A 24,269-nucleotide genomic window follows, 5' to 3' on the forward strand; every position below is an offset into this window, starting at 1 on the left:
CGCTGCATTCCAGATACCAACATTCCTCTAACAGGCTCTGTAAACCCCTTGTCTTTTGCTGGTGAGATTCTATTTATTCCGGAAAGCTGATAATACACAGCGCGGCCCACGTGGGAGTATTTCACTGGCCCGTCTCGGAGCTGGAGTGCCGGCCAGCTGCATGATGAATCTTCCACTTGGCTCTTCCAGCCTGGTCCTGCTTCCAGCCTGGTTCGCTCGAGGTCCCCAGGAGGTGATGAGGCAGGCTCCGGCAGAACTGGGAGGGGGAGGGATTGGATCAGCACAGAGCCGACCTACAGGGATCAAACTCTCAGCAGGAAGTATGGACGATGGACTTACAGATCTAAGGGGCCCACATCCCAGACCGAGAGGCTGGAAGTCAGTATGAGCGAGGGGCTGGGGACAGATCTGATTCTGTCAGGACAGGTTACAATCAGGGGTTGGGGGTGATCTCAGAAGTCAGTGACGTCACCCTCCTCAGGGGAGCTGTGAAGCCTGCTGCGTCATCAAGGGGCTGGGAGGTGGGTAGTGGTCTTGGGATCTCTTTTCTTGCCCCCAGCTTGTGCTCTGCTTGGTCTTCTCTGGACCACAGAGGTCATCCTGTAAGTCTGACCCTCACAGCAGTTGGAGCACACATGGACACAGAGGGCCTGCCAGCCAACAGCGAGGGAGGAAAGACTTGGGTCAGAGAAATGGAATATCTTAATGGCAGACTGAATAGAATAAAGGCTTTTGTGCTGGTTTCATGGAGGTCCCGTCCAGGAGGGAGTGACTCTAGAACTTCCGTGCCATGTGGAAGCCGGAAGCACTTGGAGAGAAATCAGAGTTAAGAAAATTGTTTATCATCTTGGCCCTCCCGTGGGAAACATGTGAGCAGCAAATTGACCTGCCCGTGTTTCTGTGGACCAGGCGACTGCAGGAGGTGAAGGTAGTGCCGGGCTGAGCCGGGGGCTGGGGGCTGGGGGCGGTGGTCGGTTGTGTCTCAGAGTCTCCGTGCCTCTCCACTCTGGGAACCCACCAGACCAGAGCAGGCAGCTGTTATTTTTGACTCAACTCAGCTGCCTATTGTCGTGCCCGCGGTGTGAGCGCACCAGTCCAGGCTGCCGACAGCTGATTCCATATTTCAGAGGGAGAGAAGGAGCAGGAGGCGGGCCAGCAGGGGCCTGGGCAGGCTCTGCAGGGTCCTTCCTGTTCTGTAGACCTCAGCCCCAGCTGGGCAGACGACCCTGTGGCCCCAGGGTTGTGTTCCAGGCTCTGTGTTCCAGGCGTGGCCTCAGCTGCAGACAAGACGAGAAGCTATTCCTTCAGGACTAGCTACTACAATGAGACGCCCCTCCCTTACTCTCCTATTCAGGGGAAAAAAAAAAATCCATTTTGTAAAAGTATTAGGTTAAACTTTCATTTTAACATTTTTACTTTAGACATATCCCACTTTTCTTTCTTCTCTTCCATTGTATATTTTTTTTTTTTTTTTTGCAAAAAGTATGTACCAGGACATTTTCTGTTTCAGCCAGAGACTATGAGATTTATGGGCCCCCAACTCCACACCAAAGTCATACTTCAGGTTTTTTTTTCTTTTAAACTTGATTGAAAAAATGTCATATTTTCTGTTGGTCAGGTGTGTCGTGAAGAGCAAGATCTTTTCAAATAAACTTAAGCCCCCTATGTACAAACGAGTTCCATCCTGAGAGGGCATTTGTAAGTCCAGTTTGTTCATCAGTCCAGGTGAGTCCGACAAAGTTAGCCCAGGTACCCAACCTACATAGTCGGCTGTATAGGACTGTACTGTAATAGATTTATAATGCTTTTCATGCAAATAATACATAAAAAACAAACACAAAAAATAAAGCAACTATACTCCAATAAAATTAATTTTAAAACTAATTTTTAAAGAAATGAGACATTTTTAATCTTACAGAATAGTACCTTGAAAAGCACAGTAGTACAGCTGGCATACAGAAGCACGTGTGAATCTTTGAAGGCACACAAGCTCACAACTTGCAGGTCTGTATGTAGAGGACTTACTGTAAATGCAGTGGCAAGGAGGGATTCTGTTCTGGGGGGGACATGGAGGCAGGTGGGCGGTTTCCCCCACATCATACAAGACCTAGAGCAGGACCAGGCTGAGTCTCCAGAATGCATTCATTAGCTTCACAATATCGTTGTCTGGACAATCATTTATTGTCCTTGAGCATGTAAAAATAAGTTGGGGTCAGGGATACTCAATGAGCAGTTCAATGAGCTTGAGAAGTCTGTTGTGATAATGAGGGTTTAAACCTCAAGTTACGACATCACTAATGTCCATGAGTCCTAACTGTTGCTAGGCTGGGCTCTCTAGAAAGTATCCACCCCTGGGTTCCTAATCCCCACCCTCATCTGAAAAAGAGAGGCATCTCCATGTGTTGTCTTTAAGGGTCTCCAGTACTGTTGCCCGCAAAATCCCATGGATGGAGGAGCCTGGTAGGCTGCAGTCCATGGGGTCGCTAAGAGTCGAACACGACTGAGTGACTTCACTTTCAGTTTCCACTTGCATTGGAGAAGGAAATGGCAACCCACTCCAGTGTTCTTGCCTGGAGAATCTCATGGATGGAGAAGCCTGGTAGGCTGCAGTCCCTGGGGTCGCACAGAGTCGGACACGACTGAAGTGACTTAGTAGTAGTAGTAGATGTAGTTTCACATTCCCTGAATAAAACGGACTGAAGTTCTGTACTCATTAGATGCTTTTTCTTCTGTTTGCCTTTTCGCTGGTTTACTAGTTTAGGATCCAGGACATATGTGTCAGGAGGACAACCCTTCCTGAACCTCCATCACCCTGGGGAGCATTAGTGCTGGTCTCTGGAATGGGAGAGATCATCTCTGTTTCTATCAGATGACACATTAGATCCTTAGTTGAATCATGTGTCCCCGCAGGTGGACTAGGGACAGGTTTCGTTTTCTTTACATTTGAATCTTGACTGTGCTGAATGCTATGGGCAGAAAGTCTGTGTCCCTCCAAATTCATATGCTGAAGCCTAAATCAAACCCCAGGGTGATGGCACTAGGAGGTGGGGCGCTGGGGAAGGAAGGGGGGATGCTGGAGGGCGGGAGGACGGGGCCCTTGTGATGGGATTGGTGGCTGGTGGTTTAGTCGCTCAGTTGCGCCCGACCCTTGTGATCCCATGGACTGTAGCCCACCAGGCTCCTCTGTCCATGGGATTCTCCAGCCAAGGGTACTGGAGTGGGTTGCCATTTCCTTCTCCAGGGGATCTTCCCGGGCCAGGGATCGAACCTGAGTCTCTTGCATTGAAGACAGATTTTTTACCAGAGCCACCAGGGAAGCCCTTTGTGACGGGATTAGTGAGACATGAGATGATTTTTCTGTTCTCCACCCTGTGAGCACTAGAAGGAACACCTTCTAAAATCAAGAACTGGGCTCTCATCAGACACCGAGTCAGCTGGCACCTTGATCTTGGATTTCCCAGCCTCCAAAATTGGGAGAAATAAATGTCAGTTGTCTAAGCCACATTGTCTATGGCATTCTTTCTTTTTTTTTTTAAGATGTATTTGTTTATTTTTGGCTGTGCATGTTCTTCATTGCTGCGAGCAGGCTTTCTCTAGTTGTGGCAAGCGGGGTCTCCCTTCACTGTGGTGTGCGGGCTTCTCACCGTGGTAGTTTCTCTTGTTGCGGAGCACAGGGTCTGGGGCGTGTGGGCTTCAGTAGCTGCAGCTTGGGAGCTCTAGAGCACAGGCTCAGTAGTTGCGGTGCATGGGCTTCGTTGCTCTGAGGCATGTGGGATCTTCCCAGCTCGGGGATCGGACCGTGTCACCTGCATTGGCAGGTGGATCTTCAACCACTAGGGAAGCCCCTATGGTGTTCTTGATAGAGCAACCTGAGCTGACTGAGACGCTGACTCATTTAAGATGCGAATTCCTTTTCTTTCCTTCAAGCTGCCCTGAATGTATACAAACAATGTTATTACTAAATCCACAGGACTCTTGGAACCATTCATGCACGATCCAACTAAAGTAAACAGCAAATAAAACAACACAGCTAAGCAAACACTTAGAATTGTGACTTTAAATATTTATTCTGTTCAGTTTGAAATAACAAGTAGGGCACGAGCTAGTTCACCTTCAAGAAGCATTTTCCTTCCACAAAAAATTTGTAAAATTATAACATCTAAAAACAAACAACACCCTGGTGTATTTGTTTTGAGGGGAAATGACTAGAGAGAATAAAACTTGTTGATTCTAACCACACTGTTTGTAAGAATTTCTGAATTCCATAGAAATATATGTAAATCGAGCAAGTGACTTGACGCTGGAAGAATCATGTGGAAACAGGGCAACCTGCTATATGGAACAGCCAATGTATATCAGCCATCTCTGACCTTTTATAAAACAGTCAAATTCATAGAGAAGTGCCTTAAGCGTCAGTCCCTTACCTTCCAGGGGTGTGGGCATCCCAACCCTTTTATCGCCTTCTTGGGTCATTCGCCTGCCCAAATTGCCCATCACCTTGCTCAGTACTTCTAACACTGGCTCAGGGCATTTGTCGATTGTGGTTCTGGCATTGCTACCTCCAGTTCCTGAGGTCCTGCCAGATCTTGCTTAGATGTTAGATTCTGAATCCGAACCAGAGCAGACCTACCGAAGGAGTGAGACATCACTGGGAGGCTGTGTTAAACAGAAAACCAGCCAACTCCTTATCTCAAGCGCATGAAATCAACCTCTCCCAGCTTTGGCTCCGGCTTCGTCTCTAATGAAGGGACTGAACAAGGTAACATGCTCAGATCCCATAATCTTTATCTTCTGACGGCTTGGAAATCCTGCCAGAGAACTCTGCAGAGGCCCAGTTGTGAAGGGAGGAAGGAGGTGGGGAAAACATTCCAAAGATGGAGTGTATTCAGCTGCAAGGAAGAAGTGCATATTCAGAGGCTCCCACAGGAAATATCTTTTCTGTAATGTTAAGCAGCTGGGGACAGCTTATGACCTGAAGTCATCTTCATACTCCGTTCAGTTTCAGTCAGTTTTGACCGGTGCCCTGTAGATTCGGGAGTTACTGAGACCCCATGGTGGATGATGCTGGGTGAACCTGCAGACTCCTCTCTCCCTGCAGCCCTACTGGGTCTGTCTCCAGCCCTGCATCCTTCACTTGTGGCCCCAGGTATCGATGCACCGGGAAATCACAGAGTTCTGCCATAGGTCCCTTCAACCAGCCGGTTCCTGCTGGCCTTTAGCAAAACTTAATCTGTTTTCCTTGAAGCGCATCGGCCTCCATGGCGCCTGTGTTCTGCTTCAGCTTTCTAGACTTCCTCACTCCACAGTTCTCCACAGAAATTTGCCCCCTTTTATGCCAAGGAAACTGTATCGGGTGCTCCCTCCGTTATTGCTGTGTCTCATCACATCTCCATCTCCCCATGTAATGGTCCGCCTTCTTCTGGGCTCCATTCTTCTCGCTCCCTCCGCGCACTTGTCTCAGTGACTCCTTGTCTTTCTAGAATCTCTAGACTCTTACTCCCAGAGGCTCTTCCCTCTTGGGCACCCTTCCAGAAGTCTCCTCCAGTGCTTGTCGCTGGCCGGGCTCCGCGGGGCTTCCTGCTGGTCTCTTATTTCACTGTCAAGCTTGTGCTAGAGGTCAGTGTTTGAATCCTCTTTTATTAAGATTTTTTTTAAATTTGTTACAATATTACTTCTGTTTTGTGTTTTGGTTTTTTGGCCACGAGGCATGTGGGATCTTAGCCCTCCGACCAGGGATCCAACCTGCACCCCTGTGTTGGAAGACGAGGTCTTAACCACTGGACCACTGGGAAGTCCTGAACCCTCTTTTACACCTCCTGGAGTTCCCTTTCACTTTTCACTTTCATGCATCAGAGAAGGAAATGGCAACCCACTCCAGTGTTCTTGCCTGGAGAATCCAAGGGACGGGGGAGCCTGGTGGGCTGCCATCTCTGGGGTCGCACAGATTTGGACACGACTGAAGCGACTTAGCAGCAGCAGCAGCAGTCTGTTGCTTGTCATCAAATTTAACTTCTGTCTTCACCACATTCAGTAAACCTTGTCTTACATGTCACGTTACTGCTTCTGATGTCCAGTTCCTGTGATGGGTATCTCCAGACTCTCCCATGTGACCATGTCGACCTCTTCCTCTTTTTTAAAATGTTAGATCCCATTGTTTCTCTTAGCTGATTAGAATTTCTTCCTAGTCTCCTTTGCTACTTGTCTTTCCTCCTACCAACCTGTGGATGTTCCCCAAGGTCATACTGGTCCTTTTTAATTTTTTTTTCTGTTTTTTGGCCAAGCCATGTGGCTTTCTCTGACCAGCAATCAGACCCTTTGCAGTGGCCCTGCAGTGGACGTGCAGAGTCCTTAACCCCAGGACCACCAGGCAAGTCCCCATACTGGTCCTTTATAGTCCCCACTCCCCGTTCACAGTCTCACTTCTTGGTCTCAGCATCTGACCTGACGTGGAAATTGAGAACACTTCCCTTCTGTTATTCTGGCATCAGCTCAAATTCAGGAGTAAAAACAAACTTTCCATGTTCAAAGTGGTTGGTGGTTTAGTCACTAAGTCTTATCTGACTCTTTTCAACATGATGGACTGTAGCTCACCAGGCTCCTCCGTCCATGGGATTTCCCAGGCAAGAATACTTGAGTGGGTTGCCATTTCCTCCTCCAAGGGAGCTTCCCAACCCAGAGATTGAACCCACATCTGCATTGCAGGCAGATTCTTTACCAACTGGGCCATCAAGGAAGCCATATTCAAAGTGTCTGTATATATATTAGAGAGATTTGAGATTTGGAAGGACGGGAAGAAGTTCTGGCACAATATTTTAAAATTTTGATTGTTGCAAATAAAGGTGGAAAGGTCTATGTGTGTTCATGTGTGCGTGTGTGTGTGTGTGTGTGTGTGTCTTTGGTACATTTCCTAGACCAATTCAACATTTATTTTTATTGACACAGAGTTCTTCCTGAAAATTCTCTGTTAACCATATTATTTTTTCAAAACAACAGCTGTGTTTGTGTAAGAGAAGACTCCATGTCCTGATTGCTCACTGGGAATGTCTACATATAAAAAGATGAAAATCGCAGGTCCTAAGTTTATCAATGCATCAATTAAGTCACTTCATTGTAGTATAAGTACAAAATGCATCCTAAATGTGTATGATTTTTTGAAATGAATACACTTTGTTTGAAATGTATGGGGTGATGTAGAAAATACAGCATTGCAGATAACTTGAGTGTGAATAAATGTCTGTATGGTAGACACACACTGCTCCATCTGGGACATTTCCTGCCCAAAGTCTTCTCAGGCGCTAGGATCCTTCCTCCTGAAGATAACATAACCCATCTACCTGTTATGGAATGTTATAAAGGAAACAAACTTTCCAGGGGAGAGCAGAAACAGTATGTCTGAAGGCTCAGCTCCAACCTAAAGTGTATTTGCTTTTGGAAAAGGCTGGATTCTAGGAATATTCTATAAACTAAATGTTCTCCTAAGTTGGAAGTAACTATTTATCCTTTTGATCTCTTCACTGGCCTGGCCTAGAAAATTTAATAAGACTTTAAGACCTTGTGATGAAAATATAGGATAAAATTGTGTATATTATTGAAAGACAATAACACTTTAAATTGTTCCTGAAAATTTCCCAGAAGAGAAAATGCTTCAAAGCAAGTACATTCACTTATTCATTCGTTGGACTCATGGAAGTGGGCGCTAACCATATGGAGGGGACAGAGGGCCCTCCCTAGCCTGCCCTAGAGATAACTTTGTATGTAATTAGTTACAAACACAGGCAGCAGTCTGCCCTTAAAAGATTCAGGGAAAAAATGCGGGTGGAAAGGGGTTTAAAAAGAAGACACCTGGGTAGAAGAGGTGCTGGCATTCGATCTGGGTTGTACAGAACAGGTGAGGAAAGAAGGGGGAAACGTCTAGGAGTATTTTATACAATAACATTCATAATAAAAACATTATAAAGGCAAGGAAATAAATTGTGTAAAGGAACTAAAATTTCAGGGAGATGGCCTGACCAGCCCTCATCACAGCGCTAATATCTGGGCTTAGTCTGGATGCAGGAACTCTGCTCTTCTCATGATCCTGAGATGCTCTGGACCAATCGGGAGCAGCTTCCACAGACGGCCAGGACGCTGGACCACGGGAGCAGGATCCCACCTGTGTGTATCGGCTGAGCATCACAGGGCAAGAAGTAAGGCTGGGGAAGGGGGGCTCTTCTACATGTCTCTGAATGCTCTGGTTTCAAGGTTGCTTTTTCTCTCTAAAAGCCGGTGTCCCTTTCATGGAAAGGGCTTTTCACGGCTTTTGCCGCCGGTCTGGGCTTGAAGTGGGCTGGGAATTATATGGGCTGGAGATACAGGGTTGCTCCAAGTTCATCTTTCTCTCTGTTCTTTAGAAACGACATCTTAGAAAATATCTCGCAGTCAAGTAGCTCCCTGAAACAAATTGCCCTCTGTGCGAAGGTCATAGACACACATCTGGGGAGTTGGGGCGAGGAGAGCCCTCTGGAGAGGGGGTCCCGCCCCACCCCCCAGCCACTTAAATTGACAGAAATGGAGACAGGACTCATGTATACATCTGGTGGCTGTTAAATGTCACTCGTCTTCCTTGGGAGAGGCGCAGACAATGCAGCCCTTGACGTGATTAATGAGCCTGGTGGAGAGAGACTCAGGCTGAGGCGGTGGAAGCACTGGGAACCTCCCTTTTCTCTGTCAGACACTCAGCGGCATGCCCACAGAGGCGATAAGCAAGGCTGACACGCAGAGAGGAAGAAACCAAAGAGCCGACACAGACTCAGATCAGAGTCTGTGGCTGGAGAAGTAGACTGTGGGAGGTGCTCTCCTGGGAGTACTCCCCCGGCCCGGAGGTCAAAGACCTGGGAAGGAAGTCTCCCAGGTCCCTGCCCAACCTCACGTGCACATCCTTCATCAGGCGGATCACGTGGGCCATGAACAATTGGATGAGGCTCTCCGCAGGTCCTGCTGGCAAGCGCTGGCTTCTCTTTCCACCTCGCCCCCTCTTGCTTCTCTGCCCGTTGCCTGGGTTACTCCCCCCCACCCCCACCACACGGCCTGAGACCCATGAGGGCATTTAGGTCCTATCGCCACTGCCTGATCCGCTTGCCCATGCCCATCGTCACCCATAGCTGTTTCTGCTACGGGCACCTCCGTCCTAGAGTCCGGAGGACGAGTGGGGAAAGGCTGGAGAAGTGTGGCTGCAACTTGCCACTCATTAGAGAACCAAAAGCCTCTTGACAGGTCACAACAGCTAGATTTTTCTTTCATTTTACTTTTATGAATTTAAGGAAATGGCAACCCACTCCAGTGTTCTTGCCTGGAGAATCCCAGGGACGGGGGAGCCTGGTGGGCTGTCATCTATGGGGTCGCACAGAGTTGGACACGAGTAATGCGACTTAGCAGCAGCAGCAGCATTCACAGAAATTCGAAGTTGCATGTACAGGATGTTACCGCTTTCTAATAACAATAAAGATACTAAGAAACAATAGATAATTAGTAACAATATATTGTTACTAATAACAATAGATAATTAGTAACAATAGATAATACATAGTACAATAGATTATTAGTAACAATATCTATTGTTACTAATAACAATAGATACTAAGAACTGGCCATCTTTTCTTTAGATACTACTAAAGAACCATCATGGACGGAGGAGCCTGGTAGGCTTCAGTCCATGGGGTCGCAAAGAGTCGGACACGACTGAGCGACTTCACTTTCACTTTTCACTTTCATGCATTGGAGAAGGAAATGGCAACCCACTCCAGTGTTCTTGCCTGGAGAGTCCCACAGACGGGGGAGCCTGGTGGGCTGCCATCTATGGGTTGCGCAGAGTCGGACACGACTGAAGCAACTTAGCAGTAGCAGCAGCAGCAAAGGACCATCAGAGGACTTTCAGTGGCTTGAGACTTTGCTTTTCAGTGCAGGGGGTACGGGTTCAATCCCTGGTCGGGAAGCTAAGATCCCACATGCCTCGAGGCCAAAAACCAAAACATAAAACAAGCAATACTGTAAGAAATTCAATACAGACTTTTAAAATGGTCCACATTGGGGGAAAAAAAAAGACCTAAAAAAAGAAAACAGCCACCAAGGGCATATTAATTAATACCTCAGTTTACAGCTGTTATTAATGAAACGAGTGATGTATTATGTCATGTATATTCACATAGAAATCTGTCTAACATACATGCAATTAAAAACCAAGTGGATCAATAGCCTGTACAGAATAAGCCTACAGATCACACACCTTCATGTTTAACATCTTTGGAGTCAAGGGCACTTCTGAGCACGTGATCAAATAGGAAAGCTAAAATATGAAATCTGTTTCCCTCCCCCTCTCCAAAAAAAAAGAAGCTCACTTCTAGGTTAATGTTTTACTAAAGCTCTTCAAAGCAGAAGGCCGCTTGCAGTCACGTGCAAGTGTCAAACTCCAGTCAAGCCTGAGTGCCTGGTGCTCTGATTTCACCCTGATTCATCCAGGACGGGTCCTTAAATGACCCTCCCTACCCTGGTCTGCTCCCAACTGCCGGTCCCTTTGAGGGAGCAGTGCTTAATTCTAGAGAAAAAAAAGTATCAAATATAACTACTGATGCTCAAAGGAGACAATATAAGTTTTGAATCACAAAATCCAATTTTTATATTATGAAAAGTCTTTCATTTTTCTGGTTAACAGCAGTTACTATTAGTCGGAGTTAATATTGAGCCAAGATGCGCCAGTATGACAAACCCCTGCTGTGGGCTGGGGGGGGGGGCATTGAAGAGACTGATAAATAATGGATATTAAGGATTTTGAATGTCAAATTGTACTTACAGACCCTTTTGTTGTATTCTCTTTTATCTACAATGTTAAGTTGTTGTTCAGTCGCTAAGTCATCTCCGACTCTGCCACCCCATGAACTGCAGCACGCCAAGCTTCCCTGTCCTTCACTACCTCCCAGAGCTTGCTCAAACTCATGTCCACTGACTCACTGATGCCATCCAACCATCTCATCCTCTGTTGCCCCCTTCTCCTCCTGCCTTCAATCCTTCCCAGCATCAGGGCCTTTTCCAATGAGTTGGATCTTCGCATCAGGTGGCCCAACTATTGGAGCTTCAGCTTCAGCATCAGTCCTTCCAGTGAATATTCAGGGTTGATTTCCTTTAGGACGGACTGGTTTGATCTCCTTGCTAATGTCATAACTGGCTAAAAATAAATTGAATAAATAAAAATATCAAAGAAAAAAAACAAAAACAAACAAAGAAAAATACTTAGAATTGTGTTTTCCCACCAGCTCTGCAACTCCTTTCCTCCGTGGGACTTTCACATTTAGACTAAAGGTTCCCAAGCCCTCTCTGCAAGGTCAAGAGAGGGGAGCCTGTTCTTTCTTGCTTCTGGGGTCACGGTGGAAGCTGAGAACCGCCGACCCGCCCTTGGCCACAGAGTCTGGGAGGCCCGGCGGCGTTCTCACCCCCAGCAGGAGCCAGGCTGGGCTCCCCTGCCCGACGGCTCGGGTTTCCGCTGAACTGACTGCAGAAAGGCGAGAAGAGCCTCGAGCAGGTCCCGCAGAGCCGGGGTCCCCGCGCGGGAGGTCCCGGGGGCCGCTGCTGTGGAAAGAATGAGGCTTATTATGCGCGGAGACGAGGGGGCGGCGAGGTGTCCAGCGGAGCAAACGGTTGAAACCCAAGTCGCACGGATGCTGGCAGCGCGGCGCCTGCTGTGAGACAGTCAGATGAACCCTGATAAACCCCGGGCACTTTCCCCACCCCCGCCTGCTCCCCGCCTGGCCCGGAAACTTTAGCATCACAGGGAGAGCAGACAGCCGGAGGGATGGGCGAGGCAGGCTGCTGGGGGTCCAGGGAGGGGCTTTCTGCACTTCCAGAGGGGCAGCGAGAGGCTGACTGTGCTCAGGTCAGGCTGCTCAGCGCTGGTCTGGTGACAAATGGGGTCTGCGGGGCTGGTGGGGGTGTGGGGAGAGCGCATGGCCAGGAAGGACCCTGCTGGAGGGGGAGCAGAAGGGCCGGAGTCCAGAAGGGCTGCGCTGGAACCACAGTAGGTGACCAGAGGCTGGAAGGGAGGCCAGTGAGAAGCCCGCCTAAGAAACACCCCAGGGTTCTTTTTCTAGGCCTGGAGATGGGGCGGCCGCCCTGCTGGGTAAAACCAGTACTTGTGTGCTTGATCCCCAAGTCTTCAGTATCCATGCACAACAAGGTGACTGTACCTAATACCACTGAATTATACATTTAAAAATGGGCAAATGTAGAAGACCTACCAAGTTATCCAGAAATCCCACTTCTGGGTTTGTAGCTGTGAGTAGATAAATAAAATGTGATACTCACACACACACACACACACACACACACAGGATTATTCTTCTGCCCTGAACAAGAAGGAAATCTTGTATTTGCAACAACATGGTCAAACCTGGAGAGCTAAGTGAAATGAGCCAGGCAAAGAAAGATAAATACTGCATGGTATTATTTACACGTGGAATCGAAAAAAAAGTTTTCATAGAAACAGAAAGTAGAAAAGTGGTTGCCAGGGACAGAGGTAGCTGGGGGCTGGAGGCAGGAAATTGGGAAAGTTGGGTAAAGGTACAAATTTTCAGCTATAAGATGAATAAAGTCTGAGGATCTAATGTGTAAAATGGTGACTATAGTTGATAACATTGTATCATATAATTGAAATTTGCTGAAAAGTAAAATTTGTGCTAAAAAGTGATCAAAACAGAGACTTGAAGAGATATTAGTACTCTAAAGCATTATTTACAATAAACCAGAGATGGCAGCCACCAGAGTGTTCATTGATGGATGAATGGATGAGTGGCCCGCCCATTTCCTAGAATAAGATTCAGCCTTTGAAAAGGACATCCTGATACTGGCTGCAACAGGGATGAACCTTGAGGACCCTGCTGCTGCTGCTGCTAAGTCGCTTCAGTCGTGTCCGACTCTGTGCGACCCATAGACGGCAGCCCTCCAGGCTCCCCCGTCCCTGGGACTCTCCAGGCAAGAACACTGGAGTGGGCTGCCATTTCCTTCTCCAGTGCATGAAAGTGAAAAGTGAAAGGGAAGTCGCTCAGTCGTATCTGACTCTTAGCGACCCCATGGACTGCAACCTACCCAGCTCCTCCGTCCATGGCATTTTCCAGGCAAGAGTACTGGAGTGGGTTGCCATTGAGGACCTTAGGCCGAGTGAAATAAAACAGCCACGAGAAGACAAATACTGTAGAGTCCACTTATATGACGTATGGAAAATAAAATCATAGGAAGAGAAAGTAGCTTGGTGATTACCGGGGTCTGGGAAAGGGGAAGAGGGGCGGGGACTGCTGTTTAATGCGTCCAGAGTGTCCTAGTGTGTACAGAAAGCCCTGGAGATAGGCATCAAACACTGACCTGTATTCAACGGCGTAGAACTGCACACTTAAAGGTGACTAAGGTGGCCAATTTCATGTCATGTGTTTTTTTAATAGGCTAGACTTAGAGCAATTTTAGGTTCACAGCCAAGTGGAGAGAAGGTTCAGGGATTCCCCACAGACTTGCTGCCCCCTATACCATCGCCTCCCCCACAATCAGCGCCCCCACCAGAGCGGGACACTTGTTACAACTGATGACCCCTCACCAAATATCGTCACCCAAAGTGCTGCGTCGTTTTTGCTGCAATTAAAAAAAAAATAGTGAGCACAACATTGATAGAAAAACCTGACAAATTGCCCAATGAGAGAATTGTAGACAAAACATTTGTGGACATGGATGTAAAACTTTTCAATAATGTTGGCTAAGAGACTCTAACTACGTTAAAAGAATAACATACAAACCAAATGGTAAATGTTACGTTCTCTGTACTTTACCACAATTAAAAAAAAACCAGCCTTGAGTGGTTTACTTTCCAACCTGAAGAACAAAACCCTGTGGGGCTCCAAAGAGGGGAGGCCGGCTGGGCATCAAGGCCAGGCCACGACTGTGGGACGTCCCAGACGGGCGCCAGGATGCACTGGATCCTGGTTAGCGGCACAGCCGGCTGGGGACGGGGTGAGGCCCGGGGGCTCACAGGCTCCTAGATGTCTGTGACTCAGGGTTTAGCTCAGCCAATCACTGGCAAATATCTGCAGGTGAAAAGGTAGCCCAGGTCCCTCAGGACAGGAGCCTTCGGTACCAACAAGAGGGTTGGGTACCAACGAAAAGATTCTTGAAAAGAAGGAAGCAAAAAGAAAAAGCACAAATGGAATACAGAGCCTAAAATATGTTAGTTTTAATTATAAAAAGAAATACCTAGCTTCTCTGTAGGGTGGGATGTGGTCAACTGATTCCTCTCTCTTCCCTCCTTTTTTCTTCCCTCTTCCTCCTTCTTCTACCTCTTCTTCTTCTCCTCCTGCTATTCACCACATGCATCCTTTATATCTGCTCCCATGTTTCATGTCACAAAAGTGTTTATACATAAGCCATACAGCATATATATATAAATTAAATATATACACACATATATTTAATTTCCTACCTGAAGACATGCTCAGGTTGACACACTCCAGGGATCATGTGACTGATTGAAGGATGGACTGTGTTGATGCAAGGCAGGCGCTGTGTCCATCACCTCCTTTTCCCATCTACACACCCAGGACACTTACTGGCCTCTCTCACGGCAAGAAGGTAAACCCTGAAGACAGAAACCTTTCTAAAATGACCAGAATTTATTGTAATTCAAAGTAATCAAAATGGACCACTGTTCATACCATTGCTTCAACAATTTTACATCATTTTTTTTTTTCAAAGAAGGAGGAAGTTACTAGGTTGAGGTGGGTTTGTGAGATAAGTAGTAGAACACTCCAAAATTACTTCTAAAATTATTGCAAGGGACATCCCTGGTTGTCCAGTGGTTAAGACTCCGAGCTTCCAGTGCAGAGGGCACAAGTTAGATTCCTAGTCAAGGAACTAAGATCCTACATGCTGCATGATATGGCCCATAAACAAAATAAAATAAATGCAAATATATTCAGCTTTCTAGTCTTTTATTAAAGTTGCCAACTGTTGAGAAGGACTTTGCTTCACTTGTGGGTAGCTGGCAATAGATAATGCGTGTAAAAGTGCTTTGTTCTTTGGGAGACATTGCATTAACTTCCTCACTGGAAGAGCATCGAAAGGAACATTCCATGATACAGGTTCTCCAAGAGGAGGAGTGGGATGGGGGAGAGATTTGAGAGGACATAGTGCAAAATGCCCCTCTGTGCTCCCGTTGGCCTTTGGGCTGGAAGTCCTCCATTTTCAATTACAAACAAAGCACAACTGTTATCTGATTGCAAAATAATACACATTCACTGTTAAAAAAAGAAAAGAAGAGAGAATACCTTGGAAAATAAGACCACAAAGGATCCATTTCTTTTTGATTTTTAAAATCTTTTTGGGGTCCTTTAAGGGGAAAATACTTTCAAAAGAGATTTTTTCCCAGGAGTTTATCTAGAAGGAATAAAACACCTCTTCTGACACTTTAGGTAAGCCATGCCAGTAAACAACAGGAAAGTGTATTATCTGAAGTAAGATTCAGGCTCTTTAGCCAAAATTGAGAAAAAGGATTGGGTCTCCATAGTCCTGTATTATTGGATTTTTTTGGTTGTGACAAAGTGTGGGAGGGATCCTGTCCCTCTCCTATGAATGTCTCTCTGACCCTCAAGAAAGACGAGGTGACAAATTGAGAAGAGCAATCAGTGCACACCAAAAGACCTCTGGGCTGTAACTGACCACGTGGCCTCAGGAAGATCCACAAAGATCCTCTAAAGTTTCCTCCTGGGTAAAATGGAGATCTTAGTGACTACCTCCCAGTGGTTGAGAAGAGTCAAGGAGCTGATGCACAGAGAGAATCTGGGGCTGTAGGTGGCATATACTAAATATTCAAAAAAGATAGTTACATATCCAATAAACAGCCAAGAAACTGGATTTTTCTACAAAGCAACCCCCCTTGAAATTATGATGCTGAAGCTCCGATATTTTGGCCACCTGATGCAAAGCACCAACTCATCGGAAAAGACCCAGATGCTGGGAAAGATTGAGGGCGGGAGGACAAGGGGACGACAGAGGATGAAATGGTTAGAATATCATCACTGACTCAATAAACATGAATTTGAGCAAACTCTGGGAGATAATGAAGGACATGGGAGCCTGGCATGCTGCAGTTCATGGGGTTGCAAAATGTCAGACACGACTTAGTGACTGAACAATGACAACAAAGTTAGAATACTGGTTCTGACACTAGTTTTTATAAATAAGACAAGAAAGACTTGGGTTTACCCAAGAAGTGGCCTTAGGACAGTTAGGACTTCTCTGTAGCTCAAATGGTAAAAAATCTGCCTGTGATTCAGGAGACCAGGGTTCAATCCCTAGGTTGGGAAGATCCTCTGGAGAAGGGAATGGCAATCCACTCCAGTGTTCTTGACTGGAGAATCCCATGGACAGAGGAGCCTGGCAGGCTACAGTTCATGGGGTCGCAAAGAGTTGGACATGACTGAGGGACTAACACACACACAGGGAGTGGCCAGCTGTCTCCTAAGTGATCTTTTTTTTCCTGTTTACTTGGCTTCTAATGCCATGAGCCTGCCTGGTTGCCATGAGACTCTTGGGCTTTGCAGGGTATGTGGGAAATCTCATCATGTTTCTATCTTTCTGCTCTGCTGGGAGTAAAAAGTGTGCAATGCCCTGGACTATATGCCACAGAGTTAGAAGGCGCCTCTCCAAGGATGAGAGTGAATACTGCACTCCTGCCCTGAATTCTAGGGCAGACACTTTATCCCCACACATTGTTCAAAAGGCGACTCCTGCCAGCCGGAGAAAACAAGAGTGCGGTTAACAGGACTAAGCTGACCCTTTGTCTACTAATCGGCGGCTGAAACCAATCCCCTCTGACGCTGTAACTGACAAAAGTGGAATGGATAGGACCCCTGCTACCTGCGCTGAACTTGCCACTGACCTCACCCTTTCTATCATATAAGCAACGACACTGAACATCTGTCTCGGTTTTGTTCTTATGGTGCTGGTGATTTAGTCGCTGAGTTGTGTCCAATTCTTTTGAGACCCCATGAACTGTAGCCTGCCAGGCTCCTCTGTCCATGAGATTTCCCAGGTAAGAATATTGGAGTGGGATTCTTTACCCCTGAGCCACCAGGGAAGTCCCTGTTCTTATAGTTGTAATGCCTCCACAAAACCCCTGCTTATTTCTCATATGCAGCCCTGAGACTTCCTGATTTTGTTGTATGGTGTCTTTGACAGCTCTGGCCATCATTACAAACTACAGTAGACTAAGGGGCTTAACCAGCAGGCACTTATTTCTCACAGTTCTGGAGGCTGGAGCTCCCAGATCTAGGTGCTGGCCAATTTGGACCCTAGTGAACACCCACTTCCTGGCTTGCAGACTGCAACCTCCTTGCTATGTCTTCATATGAAGGACAGAGAGCGAGAGAGAGCTCTCTGGTGTCACCCTTTTTAGGGCGTTAATCCAATTAAATCAAGGCTCCAGCCTCATGACATGAAATCCTTTTTTACTTCAGAGGCTGGAGGTGAGGGCTTCAGCACTGGAAATCTGTGCAGACACAATTGAGTCTATTGCATGTTGTTATAACTTAGTGTCTACATTCCTAGATCCATGCCATTAATGAAAAGGTAATCAGACCACATTCTAGGCAACTAACCATGGGAAGAAAGTCTTCAGGAAAGAATGAGGAAGCTTGGGTTCCTGTCTTGTCCACAAAAACTAGAAAACCTTTAGGCAGGTCTTAGACACAGGTTCCACTAGATTTCCTTAACCTTGGATGGATACCACTAGTGCGGCAATTAGTGTTTTAAGAGTTCTACAAGCTGACAACACTGTTAAGGTTTGACCCTGTTTGTTAAGAGGGATGCGTACATGCTCAGTCATATCTGACTCTTTACAACCCCATGAACTGTAGCCCGCCAGTCTCCTTTGTCCGTGGAATTTCCCAAGTAAGAATATTGGAGTGGGTTGCCATTTCCTCCTCCAGGGATCTTCCCACCCCAGGGATCAAACCCTCATCTTCTTTGTTTCTTGCATTGGACTCTAGCACTGAGTCACCTGGGGGAGTACCTTAGGAAGTGGTCAGAACTCTAAGCAAGCCTTGGTCAAGAGCCAGGAAATGAGCATCAAGGTGACCTGGCTTTTCCCGCAGAGCTGTGAACTTCATTTGGGCAGCTCCTGAACACTGGAGACCCACTTGTGTTTCCTCACTATTAGGAAACATGATGGAAAAATCATTATTAGCATACGGTTGACAATTATATGGGCTTCCCTGGTAGCTCAGATGGTAAAGAGTCAGCCTGGAATGCAGGAGACTCCGGTTTGATTCCTGGGTTGGGAAGATCCCCTGGAGGAGGGCATGGCAACCCACTCCAGTGTCCTTGCCTGGAGAATCCCCATGGACAGAGGAGCCTGGCTACAGGCTACAGTTCATGGGGTTGCAAATAATTGGACATGACTGAGCACATACACACAATTATATATGGCCAAGGGAGGAGGGACACTTTGGGGACAGTTGCTTGAAATCAACTCTCAATTTTTCAAGTGGAGATCACAGAGCTAAGTCATGAATCTGTAAAATCCTCCCAGCCTCAAGGGGACTCTGCGGAGGTTTATTTTCTGCCCAATAAGTGTTTGGCCAAAGCTGTTTTAAGATGCAAGCAGAGGGCCAGGTTCTGTTCCCCTGGAGGACCAGAGAAATGGCTCAGGTGTGAGAGGCAGGTTGGACAACTATCATCAGTTCTTGAACAGCCTAGAGTTGGCCAGACCGAAACCTGACCCTGGCTCCTGACCTCGCCACTCCTGTGAACAGCACCCCCACAGAACTGCCAGGAATGTCCCCCGAATTCTTACCTTGGTCCAGCCCAGGAAGAGTAGAACCAGGCTGGTGGCCACCTGCTCAGACACCACGGTCAGCAAGCCTGGCTCAGAGAGAGTCACCTGAAGGACAGGATGAGCCCAACGGGAGCCACTAATACCCACCCAGGAGACATCCGCGGGAATCACACTGGGCAGGCTGTTCAGCAAAACTTTTGGTGAGTCCTAAGTTCAACTTTTTCTGTTTTAAATTGGAGTACAGTTGCTTTACAATACTGTGTTAGTTCCTGCTGTTCAGTGACGTGAATTAGCTATTAATATATGTGCACATATATGCCCTATACATTCCCTCTTTTCTGGGTGTCCTTCCCATGTAGATCACCACGAAGTGTCGAATAGAGTTCCCTGTGTTATACACTATGTTCTCATTAGTTATCTATTTTATATATAGTGTCTGTAGCGTCATACCTTTTTGCCTTTTCATACTGTTCATGGCGTTCGCAAGGCAAGAATACTGAAGTGGTTTGGCATTCCCTTCTCCAGTGGACCACATGTTGTCAAAAGACTGAACGCTGAAGAATTGAGCTTTTGAGTTGTGGTGTTGGAGAAGACTCTTGAGAGTCCCTTGGACTGCAAGGAGATCCAACCAGTCCATTCTGAAGGAGATCAGTCCTGGGTGTTCATTGGAAGGACTGATGCTGAAGCTGAACCTCCAATACTTTGGCCACCTGATGCAAAGAGTTGACTCATTGGACAAGAACCTGATGCTGGAAAAGATTGAAGGCAGGAGGAGAAGGGGATGACAGAGGATGAGATGGATGGATGGCATCACCGACTCAATGGACGTGAGTTTGAGTGAACTCCAGGAGTTGGTGATGGACAGGGAGGCCTGGTGTGATGCTGTTCATGGGGTCGCAAAGAGTCGGACACGACTGAGCTACTGAACAATAACCAATATGTGTCATCCCAGTCTCCCAGTTCATCCCACCCCTCCCCTGTTGTTGTCCATTCGTTTGTTCTCTGTGTCTCTATTTCTGCTTTGCAAATAGGTTCATCTATGCCATTTTTTTAGTTTCCATTCAGTTCAGTTCAGTCGCTCAGTCGTGTCCGACTCTATGCGCTAATATACGAATTTGTTTTTGTCTTCTTATTTCATTCTGTATGACAGTTTCTAAGTCCATCCAACGTCTCTGCAGATGACTGAGCCATCACTGCTTCTGAGCTTTGGAAATTTAATGGCCAGTGCCACCTGGTGTTCAACACCGATATTCCCCCTTCTACAGTCAGCAAACCACAGCGCAGCAGGAACAATACCTTCCCACTGACCCAGAAAGTCAGGAGGCCTAAGCGGCCGTGGCATTGCGTCCTATTTTCCCAAATGCTCTGGTTTGGCTGGGATTACTTTCTCTTCCCCTCGATGTTAGAATACTCCATCAGGGCGACATGCCAGGGACCTCCTTCTCCCCGTTGCTGTTGCTGGTCCCCAGAATCTGAGGCAGGTGGCTTCCTAGTAGCTGCCACAGCTCTGCACGCACCTGTTTTCTGTGGAACTGAATCCCGCATGACACCGGGTTTTGTCCTCATGGCTCCAGAGTACACGGCACGGTGACTTACGGTATGTGGGAGGTGATTAATACACATGGATTGAGTGAAAGAACACAGAGAGACTGTGGGTAAGACTGATGTTAAATCTGATCATTTTTCTTTTCATTACTATGTTTCTCCATTAGTGGAAAGAAGCCAGAGCCTGCTTGCTTTTGCTTTTTTTTTGTCTCCTTTCTTCCGCCCTTCCTCCAGTTTCCCTCCGCATCATCTTCCCACCTGATCTGCACATAATCCTGAATGCATTCTACCATCGTTTCCCAAACAGACGGACACATGCCACCATTCTTTTAGGTCTTATACACATAAAGCAATAATGCAGTGTTGAAGGGTGAGAAAGTTACTCCCCATCCGATTCTCTTCCAATCTTTTTGATTCTGACAATGAAAAAGAGAAGGAACTAGATCACATTACGCTGCCATTAACACCTCTCAAATATCCATGTTAACAAAGAAATCACAAGCAACCATCACAAGGAAAACCAACAGCAGGCAATAATATCCTTTTGTAGCTGAAAAAGTTCTATTGCCAAACACGGAAGACTAATCTGTTTTCAATGTTGATGTTCTTCGCAAATTAAGTCCATAAAGTTTTCTGAGTCAACTTAAGGGAAAACATTAAGTAAATCATTGTAAAGACAGTACCAGTTTATGGCAAGAAAAACAGGACGGTGGCAGATGGTATGGGCATGACTTAGCTTTGGGAACCAGATAACCAGCTATCTCGTCCTTCCTCTCGCTGCCTTTCTGCACATCCTCCTGGTGTGCCTTTCAGGGCTTGCTCAGCCATTTCAGAAAAGGTTAGGATACCAGTGGGAAGGTCTATGCAGAGGTGGGCCTCACTCAGACGAACAAGTTCCCCATCAATACATGATTTCTGCCCAGCATCTTGCATCAGCGAGGCCAGCCTGTGGACCACAGTGAAAAATTCAACCCCTCTTTAGTTTTCCCTGGGGCTCACTCACTTTGCAGCAAGACTCGTGAGCCAGGCTCAGCTTTGTAGAATCTCATTCATCAGAATCACTTTAAGGCTAACAAGCTGGCCCCTCTGCCCGGGCCCCGTGTGGGCAGATCAGATGTCTAGGGGCTGGCGATGCCGGCGAGATCGACAGAGGAACATGTGGTGACTAAAGGTCTCAGGAAAGAACCAGGGGTTTCCATTATCCTTGGCTTTCGGGGTAATGCAATCTGAAAATCAATTCTCATTAAAAACAAGTGATACTAAGACCTCTGACAGGTTACATCTTAAGTGATAATTAAAAGCATATTTCCTGACGCTTAGCTGAGATGAAATGCATCCCTATTTATGCCACAGAGGGGGTCTCAGGCTAAGACCCTATGGACAGTCACTCGCTGCCCCAGGAAGCCTCACAGTTCCTGGAGTGTCATTCATTATTTTAATCTGATTTTCTTTGCTTAAGTGAAATGGAATCTGGCACTGGAACTTTCTCTCCAGTTTCACCAACAATCCTTAAAAAGCAATTGAGATCGTGCTAAACCAAGGAAGAAAGACTTATTTTGCACAAATGAAGTCTTTAGTGCAATGAGTGGGTGGACTTTATGAATTACCAACAGCACTCCGCTAAGCTTTATTCTTGTTGTTGCTCAGTTACTAAGTTAAGACCGACTCTTTGCAACCCCATGGACTGCAGCACGCCAGGCTTTCCTATCCTTCACCATCTCCCAGAGCTTGCTCAAACTCGTGTCCATTGAATCAGTGATGCCATCCAACCATCTCATTGTCTGTCGCCCCCTTCTCCTCTTGCCTTCAAATTTTCCTGGCATCAGGGTCTTTTCCAAAGGGCTGGCTCTTCTCATCAGATGGTCAAAGTATTGGAGCTTCAGCTTCAGCATCAGGCCTTCCAGTGAATATTCAGGGCTGATTTCCTTTCAAGCTTTATAAACCTTCCTCAATCAATAAAAGGCGACATGGCGACTGAAATGCAAAACTCTTTATTTGTAGGATCTCAGCATCGAAGGCCCTGAAGTGAGCAGTGGGGTGACAGAGGGCTCAGACTTTCAGGAAAGTAGGAGAATACTTACTGCTGATAATAGTTACTGACTTGGCCCTTTGGTATCAAGATATTGAATTTTATCTCAAAAACTATTGTGAAAAATGGGAATGTTCACAATCTATTTCTTCTGAATTGGATTTGCAGGTTATCAAAACATATCGTGAAGGCACAGGAATAAGCCACCATGTCAAAAGGACAAAAACATGTCCATCATACATGGTTGCAAATCCAGGGACTTCCTGGCGGTCCCGTGGTTAAGACTTTGCCTTCCGATGCAGGGGGTGTGGGTTTGTTCCCTGGTCAGGGAGCTATAAGATCCCAAAGGCCTCACAGCCAAAAAACCAAAACATAAAACAGAAGCAGTATCGCAACAAATTCATTAAAGACTTTAGAAAAGGATCCAAATTAAAAAAGTATCTTAAACAGAACCACAGTGAGAGACTGTCTCACACCTATTGGGATGGCTATTATCAAAACAACAACCCCCACCACAACAAAAAGCAAGTGTTGGCAGGGGTGCGGAGGATTTGGACGCTCACACACAGTGGGAACGCAATATGGTATCAGATCAGATCAGTCGCTCAGTCATGTCCGACTCTTTGCGACCCCATGAATCGCAGCACGCCAGGCCTCCCTGTCCATCACCAACTCCCGGAGTTGTGTGGCAATATGGTATAGCCTCTACGAAAAACAGTATGGAGGCTCCTCAAAAACAGCCTGAGAAGGGGGTGCCTGTCCCTGGTGGCTCAGCTGGTAAAGAATCCACCTGCAATGCGGGAGACCTGGGTTTGATCCCTGGGTTGGGAAGATCCCCTGGAGGAGGGCATGGCAACCCACTCAGTATTCTGGCCTGGAGAATCCCATGGACAGAGGAGCCTGGCGCCCTGCAGTCCATGAGGTCACAAAGAGTCGGACAGGACTGAGCGACTAAGCACAGCCCGTGAGAGCAGCGGTGGAAGTGGCCGCGGGGTGACCTGTCTTCACAGATGCCCCTTGGTCTGCTGAGTCACCAGCAGGAAGACCCCTCTCAGCCCAAGGCAATGTTGTTTCTGGTTCTGAGTAAATGCAGTTAGTGAGTTTTGTTGCCTGGATACTTGCTACTCTGATAAAACTGGTGATTTAAGTAAGGTCGGAGCCCACATGCAGATTCCAAGCTGCCTCGCCATGCTCCAATTACGACAGGAGGAATCCTCTTTTCAGTGACATAGACAAGCCTCAGATGGCGGTGTTTTGCCATTGCCAAGAAACAGAAAGCTCTCCTTAAACTTGAGTTTGGATTACGTCCTCTTATACCTCCCTGTGTAAAACATAGCTAGTGGGACAGCTTGGTGCCCTGTGATGACCTAGAGAAGTGAGATCAGGGTGGGTGGGAGGGAGGCTCAAGCCGGAGGGGATATATGTATACATATAGCTGATTCCTGTGGCTGTACAGCAGGCGTTAACACAACACTGTAAAGCAATTATCCCCCAATTAAATGAATAGAAACAGTAATAAAATTAAAGAACAAATTATGTTCCTGAAATCTTTTTTGTTCTTTGGTAGAAAAGCCTCAAACCTTGAGCTGTGGAAGTTAGCCATTGCCTGCCGTCTAGTCATCAGCTCCCTGCCTGCTTCTCATCTTTTGTTTTCTCACCCTGCTCTCTGCAGCTGCCTGGATCTCATGGACATGCAACCCCTGCAGCTGAGACACTCAGCCCTCCCCACAAAGAAAAGGAAAGAAGGGAGAGAGTCAATGCATTCAATACCTTCCGTTCAACCCCGTGTCTTTCTCCATGATCGTCTCCTTTCGATCTTGAGCCTGTGCTTCTGTACAAGCCTGGCTTGAGCCGGAG

At 46.8% G+C, this 24,269-nt stretch overlaps 1 long non-coding RNA gene across 3 annotated transcripts; it reads right to left on the reverse strand.

Annotated features, from left to right (window-relative positions):
• Window positions 1-4,048: 4,048 nt before the first annotated feature.
• On the reverse strand, window positions 4,049-24,269 carry LOC101903501 (uncharacterized). Of its 3 annotated transcripts, none has more exons than XR_009496842.1 (4): window positions 24,183-24,256; window positions 19,289-20,799; window positions 14,486-14,641; window positions 4,049-14,388 (listed from the first exon to the last, which is right to left on the reverse strand). It is a non-coding gene; the product is annotated as an uncharacterized lncRNA (long non-coding RNA). The 3 variants fall into 3 exon arrangements; XR_009496841.1 differs by having other exon boundaries at window positions 18,857-20,799; XR_236903.5 differs by lacking the exon at window positions 19,289-20,799 and having other exon boundaries at window positions 24,183-24,269.

Source organism: Bos taurus, chromosome 13 (genome assembly GCF_002263795.3).
Source record: "Bos taurus isolate L1 Dominette 01449 registration number 42190680 breed Hereford chromosome 13, ARS-UCD2.0, whole genome shotgun sequence".
Lineage (NCBI taxonomy): Eukaryota > Metazoa > Chordata > Mammalia > Artiodactyla > Bovidae > Bos > Bos taurus.